This window comes from Alexandromys fortis, unplaced genomic scaffold, assembly GCF_014885135.2.
Source record: "Alexandromys fortis isolate MF-2015 unplaced genomic scaffold, M_Fortis_MF-2015_v1.1 scaffold_65, whole genome shotgun sequence".
In the NCBI taxonomy this organism is placed as follows: Eukaryota; Metazoa; Chordata; class Mammalia; order Rodentia; family Cricetidae; genus Alexandromys; species Alexandromys fortis.
Window position 1 is genome coordinate 5,479,558 of NW_026067986.1, and position 8,957 is coordinate 5,488,514.

Sequence of the window (8,957 nt, forward strand, 5' to 3'; positions counted from 1 at the left end):
AATTTCCTATAGCGTTTTCTTAGCGAACAGATACTTGGATATTTCTTTCTTTCTTGTCGTTCAAATGGAATTGCTTTCTTGATATTTAATTTCAACTTTAATGTCATTTTAACAGAAATTATAGTACCCATTACCACAAAAAGTTGTCTTCCTATCCCTCCTCAAAATTAAATAAGATAGCATACCATGGAATGGGGGATACTTGTCCGTAACTTTAATGAAACAATAAGAGTGAACGTATTTCTGAATCAAAATATCTCTTTCCTCACTCTCATCTCTGTTCTTCCACCATCTCAACTAACCTGTCCCCTTCTCGATCCTTTTCACCTTCCTACCTTCCCATCTTCCCAGGAATCCATAAGGATCACCCCAGTTAAGACACTAAGCAATATAGGAGATGGTGCCCACACTGGCCTTGCCCTGTAGACAGACTGATGAATATCTTAAATGTCACCATAAAACTTTCATGCAGCAACTGATGAAAATAGAAGCAGAGACCCTCAGCTAAGCCCTGGGCTGAGCTCCCAAACTCCAGTTGAAGAGTGGGAGGAGTGAGAATATGAGCAAAGAGGTCAAGACCATGATGGGGACACCCACTGAAACAGTTTACCTTAGCTAATAAGAGCTCACTATCTCCCACCATACAGGAAAGGAGCCAGCATAGTTCCAAACTCAACCCTCTGTATATGGTCTTTATGCTGGTGCAGTTATAGGGCTGGGGCAGATTGCATGGCCTCTGGCAGTGGCACCAGGATTTGTCCTGACTGATCGTACTGGCTTTTTGGGAACCTATTCTCTGTGAATGGATACCTTGCTCAGCATTGATAGGGTAGCAAGGGCCTTGGTCATTCCTCGGAGCAATGTGACTTATCCTCTGAGGAGTGGATGGAGGTGGAGTGGGGGTCAGGATTGGTGGGGAGGGGAGGGGATAGGAGAAAGGAATGTAAGGAGGGGAGAAAGTGGGAACTAGGCTTGGTATGTAAAATAAAAAAAGGTAGTTTGTTTTCTTTTTTTTTAATAAAATAAAGAGCAAACATATTTCTCATCTGGAGCAGGATTCATTATGTAATGAATATGTTTTATGACTCTCAAAGAAGACAGCAAACAACAAGGGAAATATTTCTGAGGTGGAATGATCAGTGTACTTCCTGTTTCTTCAGGTAACTTTGGTATTTCTAACATGCAAGGCCTCTGCTTACTAAATTATAAAAATTTAAAACAATATGAACACTTCAATTATAAAGCACATATAATTTCTAGACATTTAATCTGTACATGGTAGTAGTAGCTTTATTATTGTATTATATGTATAAAATTTGCTTAAAGTAGATTGAAATATTCTTAACTAAATCACTAAAGTGATAGATAACTTAATTATCTTAATATAATGATTTCTATAACTTATTCATATGCCAAAGCATAATATTCTGTACATTTATTTTGCTAATCATGTCTCAAAAGGAAAAAAAATGGAAAATAGAAATAAGAAAGATGACTCTACCCAGATTGGTTCCCAGAACAGAATGCTAAACATTTATAGATAAATACAAAAGAAAGCTTTATGAATTTATTACATCATAACTGAATTGTTTCCGCATGTTATCTATAATAAAAAAGCATTCGAACCTCATTTTACAAATGCGATTGTTGATAAGTAAATACATCATTTAGAAATCCAAATATCTTGTTTTGGAAAAAAAATATTTTTAAGAGATTTGAAGTTAATCTACTAATACAGTCATGAAGACATACTAATTTTATAAAAATATGAACTGGATTTTATATTCTGGTGAGTTTTAGATATAAATTTGTTAAATAATTACTATAAAATATAAAGTGATTTACTACCAGTTGATATGTAAGACACTTTTACTGTAAGAGAAGTTTATAAATCTATTTTTCCTTTCAATATTTTTCTGCTTTTAGAAATTCATACCTAAGGTGGTGGTACAATATTTAATGCTCCCTACAGCTAGTGTTTGTTGCCTCATTCTGGAAGATATTTTCAAGTTTTCTTCATTTGCCTAGAAATTTTATGGTGTAATTATTTTTAATAGCTGAGAAATACTCCATTATGTAAATGTACCACATTTTATTTTTACATTCTTTGGTGGAGGAACAAACATCTAGGTTTTCTTTGGCTTCTCTCTACAATACATAAAGTGGCTATGATTTTTGTTGAGCAAGTGTCCTTGTAATAGGATGGAATGTGCTTTGGGTGTATGCAAGGAGTGGTTTATCTGGGTCTTGAAGTAGAATGATTCCCAATTTTCTGTAAAACCACCACATTTATTTCCAAAGTGGCTTAACAATTTTACACTCCCACCAGCAGTCAAAAAGTGTTCCATTGCTCCATATACTTGATAGCACAAGCTGCCAATTGTGTTTTTGATCTTAGACATTTTAGCAGATGTAAGGTGGAAACTCAAGAGTTGTTTTGGTTACGTTTCCATGAAGACTAAGGATGTTGAACATTTCTTTAAATGTTTCTCAGTCATTTGAGTTTCCTCTGTTCAGAATTCTCTGTTTAGACTAGATCCCATTTTAATTGGATTATTTAGTTTTGATATCTAGATTCTGGACTCCATTCTATATGTTGGATATTAGCACTCTATCAGATGTGGAGTTGGTGGAACTCTTTTCCCATGCCAAAGGCTGCAATTTGTCTTATTGATGGTGTCCTTTACCTTACAGAAGATTTTAAGTTTCAGAAGGTACTATTTATTAACTGTTGATTTAGTGTCTGTGCTACTGGTGTTATATTCAGCCAGCTATCTCCTGTGCCAATGTATTCAAGGCTATTCCCCACTTTCTCGTTTATCAGGTTCAGTGTATCTGTCTTTATGTTGAAGTCTTTGATCAACTTGTACTTAAGTCTTCTGCAGAGTGATAGATATTGATCTATTTGTATTCTTCTCCATACTGAATCCAGTTATGCCAACACCATTAGTATGCCTTTTTTTTTTGAGACAGGGTTTCTCTGTGGTTTTGGAGCCTGTCCTGGAACTAGCACTTGTAGACCAGGCTGGTCTCGAACTCAGAGATCCACCTGCCTCTGCCTCCCAAGTGCTGGGATTAAAGGCATGCGCCACCAAGACCCGGCTAGTATGCTTTTTCTATTTTATATTTCTGGCTTTTTTAAAAAATAAAAAAAATCAATTGTCATAGCTGAATGGGTTTACATCTGGGTGTTTGATTAAGTTCCATTGATCCATCTGACTGGATCAAGGAGATCAAGGAGTGCAAGGAGATCAATATTATGCAGTTATTATTGTTACAGTTCTGTAGTACAGCTTGAATTAGCTTAAGTTAAAAATGGTGCTACCTCTAGAAGTTCTTTTGTTGTATAGGAATGCTTTAGCTATCCTGAACTTTTTCCATATAAAATTAAGACCATATTCATTCAATGTCTGTAAAGAATTTTGTTTGAATATTGATGGGGATTGCATTGAATCTGTAGATTGATTGTAATAAGATGACCATTTTTACTATTTTAACCTACTGATCCATAGTCATGGGAGATCTTTCAATTCTCTGATATCTTCTTCAAAGATTTTTCAATTTTTTTCTCCAGTACTATGTCTACCTGCATGCTAATATGTCCCCTCAAGTTGATAATGGACTGAACCTCTGAACTATAAGCAAGTCACCTTAATTAAATATTTTCCTTTACAAGAACTGCAGTGATCATGGTGCCTTTTCACAGCAATAGACTTTAATTAATACATATGAAGAGTGTTATTTTTATTTTCTTGTATCTTTTTAGACTTGCTTTGTGACTCATAATATGGATAATATTGGAGAAATTTCCATGACATGCATAGAAGAAAGTATATTTTTTATTATAGGGTGGAATATTTTGTAAATACCTTTTATATTCATTTGGTTTGTAATATCTGCTACCTCCAGGAATTCTATGCTCTATTTTCTGGCTGAGCTGTCCATCGGTGAGAGTAGGTTATTGATGTCCCCAATTCTCATTGTGTAAGGGACAGTATGTGACTCAAGCTGTAGTAGTTTCTTTTAAAAACTTCTGTGCTACTCTTTTTGGGGTATTGATGTTAAGAATTGGAATGTTGTCTTGGTAAATTTTTCATATGGTATGTGTATTGTGTCTTTTCCCATCTCATTTAAGTAGTTTGGTTTAAAGTCTATTTTAGTAGACACTAACATAGCTATACCACCTTACTTCGTCATTAATTAGACATCACAGTGGTATCAGTGAATATCTCTCAGATTTAGGAGGTGGATTTAGGTGACATCAATAAATTTCAGTTCTTTCATTTAGGGGACACAGTTGTTCCCCATCTTACTAAAATACCTTTTATAGGTAGAGAATAGTTTGTGTTGTATTAGAACCATAGGGAAGCAATGTTTTGTTTTTGGACTTAGACCTATTGTCTAAGGTATAAGTTTTGAATTAGGCATTGAGAAAGTAAGCATGCAGTTGACAATGTATTTGTTATTAAGAAGAGTCAAATAAGGTACCTATGTCATATCTAGTATCTGACAAATAGTGTTAAGAGGGATCAAGACTGGCCAGATAACTGTGGTGGAGACCATCTGAGACAAAGTCTTGTGTTAATAGTAGCTGTTCACAGAAAATCCTTCAGTTACAGCAGACAAGGTGGAGACTACTGGGGCAGTCTCAGGTCAAAGGAAAGTGTAAGGAAGAACACTTAAAGTTGATGTATCAGTACCAGAGTGCACATGGGGAGCTAAGGGCAGCCTGACAATTGACTTAGGGATTATGCCTAAATAATATATTAAATGATGCCTAGTTATTGAAATGAAACATTGTTTGTGACAATAACAGTATGCGATTGTTTCTTACCTAAGGAATAACTACATAGTAGGCTATTGAATCTTTGAGGAAATTAATTAAATGTGTCCTTTGATGATTGTATACTTTAAACTGCCTTTCCTTGAGCATAATTTGCGTAAAATGACCTTTGTTGTATTGAAAATATCTTTATGATGAATAATTTTATTCACCTGAAATAATGAGCCACTTTGTAAATTATAAGCCATGAATTGCACAGACAATAAAATAAACAATGCCATATTGCTTCCAATTGGATGATGTACTGAACTCTGAATAGAGTTTGTACCTATGTATGTATGTTCAATGCTAAGAAGTTATAAGATTCTATATGACTATATTTGGAGAACAATAATAAAGTGAGCATAAGACTTAATTAAAGAAAAATCTTATATTTCTCTTAGTGGTTAAACAGTACATTTTTCTTTCAGGAGGGTTTTTATTTCTTTCAAAGCAAAAACCTAAACCTTAAGTTCCTTTAATAACATAGGAGTAGACTCTAATTTTTTCTTACCTGTAGTGGTTGACCTTTGGAAATGTGGTAGTGTGAACATTTACATTAGCTAACTAATTGTTCCTTCTGAACTATTATAGTAAGGATGCTGAAAAAAACCTTTTAGCTCATTGATAACCAAGCTAGAATTCATATAACCACAGAGAGTAGTTGAAGATTTAGGAGCTAGGTGGGAGAGATAAATCTCCATAACAATGGAAATAGATAGGGATATAGAAGATAAAGAAATGAAGATATAAAAACGACGCCTATATGACATACCCATTCTACTCAAAAATCAGTGTATTGCTCAGCCGTCATTGGAGAAGATTACTTTTGGAAAGATAGAAACAGTCAAGTAATGTTCAGAGTGAGAGACTTTTGTTTTTAGAGACAGGGTTTCCCTGAGCATGTTTGGAGCCTGTCCTGGAACTCTTTCTGTAAACCAGGCTGGACTCGAATTCACAGAGATCCGCCTGTCTCTGCTTCCCAAGTGCTGAGGTTAAAGGTGACTGCCACCATTGACTGACTGTTAAAGCTTGATTTATAGTTGGTGGAAGGATTTGGAAAATGTTAGGAGATGTGGTCTTTTTGGAGGAAGTATGTAAGTGGGGGAGGAAAGACGTGAGCTTTAGCATTCTCTCTCTCTCTCTCTCTCTCTCTCTCTCTCTCTCTCTCTCTCTCTCTCTCTCTCTCTCTCTCTCTCTCTCTCTCCTAAACAGTTGTTATCTAAACATGTAAGCACAGCTATGGATTTTACCTATTGCATGATCCCCACTGATAGTCATAGACTCTCCCCCTGAAAATATAAGCAAGGCCCCAATGGGATCTCCCTTTTATAAGGTGCCTGGTCATGGTATCTTTTCAGAGCAATAGAAAATTACTGAGTGCTCTTCAAGTATACATTTTAAGAAGCTCAATTGTACATGAACCCATTATGCATCTATACACTAGAAATGAACAGCACATAAAGGATATTTAGAAAATATTTTCTTTGAGCTAATCTATGCTTATTGCCTCTCTATTTAAACTAGTCAGGAAATGGAAAGAGACGAGATATCAATCAATTGAAATGGACAACAAAAATGCAGTATATATACAAAATATCCCAGTATCCAGCTGTTAAGAAAAATGAAAATATGAAATTCGCAGCTAAAAGAACGGAGCAGGATATACTTATTCTGAGTGAAGTAACCCATAACTAGAAACATGAATGCTTTCTTGTTTCTTTCATTTGTGGAATTAACTTTGAATTCATTTTGATTTCTCACAGTTTGGGAAAAGCATTCCTACTGTTGCGGTGGTGGTATTGATTTTCAGACTGGATGTACAAGATGACAAAGAGTTGGGGAGGTGTGTTAAAGAGTGGAAGATTTGTCAAGAGTTTGGGGATGAGTATGATTAAATGTATTGTATGAAATTCTTGAAGAACTAATAAAACACAAATGATGAATAATTAACTACATAGAAATAAATTTAAACAGGAAATAGAAGACATTGAGCATCACAAAATGCTATTGAAAGTAAAAGGTATCCCATGTTCATGGACTGAGACTATTTATATTCAGAGGGTTGTAATGTACAAATAAATCTATAGGTGTAATAGCTCAGTGTGCTTGAACTCTGATATTTACCTACTAAAATACTTGGATTGCTATCTCTGATTAACATTCATTTTCCTGGAGTAATATATTTCCTATATGTAACTTCAATATTTTTCTTTTGACTTATTTTATGTTTTATTTTCCAGCAAATGTTTTTTATCTAAGGAAACACACACAGAGACACTCATGGTCAGACAGATGGACAGGGACCAGTTTGCATAATCAGAAAGGCTTTAGAACCAGAAACTAATAAAGCCTTTGCATTCCAACAGGCCTATATTTACAACAGTTGTCACCAAGAAACCAGAATATTGTCTTCTTTGATGTTGTGAGATTTATGTCACATGTTATACCTCTTACTTTAAAGAAAGGGATTTTCGGCCTTAAAACACACTTTTCAAGTTATCTTCCTGGAAATAAATAGAATCTTGCAACATGAAAAAATTATTGCTTTTTGTTTAATTATTCAGGACTAAGGCATTGTTACTAGGAAACATGCTTGGGATGTTTTAAATACATGTATACATGAAATGATGTCTGGCTGGAGCAAGATGTGTCAGAGGTAGGGTTTCCTTTATTGACTTTCTTTCAGACCACCACATTGCTGAGCCATTTGCAAGTCTCTTCCACAGTGCTTTCACACAGCATTCTTGGTGATGCAACATTTTGCCTTTTTTCTCCTTCTATATTCAGAAATATTCTTAGGGAAGCCCTGGCTAATGGGTGGGATCATACAGTTTCTGGATTGAAGTCCGTTCTCCCTTGCTCAAGCTTCTTCTTAGCATCATAAATAAAATTCTTAAAGACCTTTCACTTTGGCGTGGCGCTAAATTGATAGAACATTATCTGTATTCCAATCTTCTTTTCAAAACCAACTAACATATTTTAGGAACACTTGCTTTATTCTAGAAAACAGTGGTCCGTGAATTAGCCGCGTTGGTAGGCTTTCTGGCTTTGACTTTGGAAACTCATTTTCATAAATTCAATAATATTTCGAAAAAATGAGATAAGCTTGATCTAAAATTTATACTGATAATACACCTTAATCAAATATCAGTTTTAAGTAACAATGTAATTAATTGACACATTAACTGCAATGCAAATTTTGTTAGGCATAAAATTTTTGTTATGGTTCTTTTGCGTATGCATATAAAACATAGTAAATGATCTCTTACAGAATATCAGTAAGACTTACTAGCTTCTAGTATTTTGCTGTATTGGATCCATCTGCTCATCCTTGTAACAGAAGTATTTTAAGGCACAACAATTACAAAGCTTACCAAGAATGTAGGGAATGATTCATTCTTTATCATATAGCCACTATGTCCTCTTTAGTCCTTGTAAATTAATCAATTCCCTAACGATCTAAAATCTAATTTCAGCTCCACATTATTATCAACTAAATAACTTTTATAATATTTTTATGAACTAGCCTCCATCAAGAATGATATTGTACCATTGGCTATTCTTTCTCATGAACCACTTTTATACAAAATAAGGCAATAGTACAAAGGAATGCACAGAACTGCATATATATTTGTTATTTGTGTTTGCTTGTTTTTCTCCATGGCATTATAATGTAGAATACATTCTAGAATAGTATATCTTCATGATTTCGGTCTTTTCATGCTTTTTGCTCATTTGTCATCTGAATTACTCTAAATGAAAAGTTTCCAGTGAGTTAAAAAGTTTCCAATAGAAATACATATTTCTATTACTACAGATGTCCCAGCATGGCCCCTGTCTCTGTAAAGTGTGATAGTACTAGGTTAGTACAAAAGATCAAGAGGGAATGTTTAGAGCTTATTACTTGCTTTGCTCCCAGAAGGATAGTCCACTAGACATGCTGCTCCACAAAGAATGGGAAAATTCAGTGCAGAGCCAGTAAATATGTAGGATTAGTATCCTAAGATATCAAATTATTTCTTTACCAAGAGTTAGATACAGCATAGCTATGAATTGGCAAGGCTTTCTTAAAGTAGGATTAAAATTTATTCAGAAGTCTAGATATGATACTATTTTTTAGAAGACAATGGTA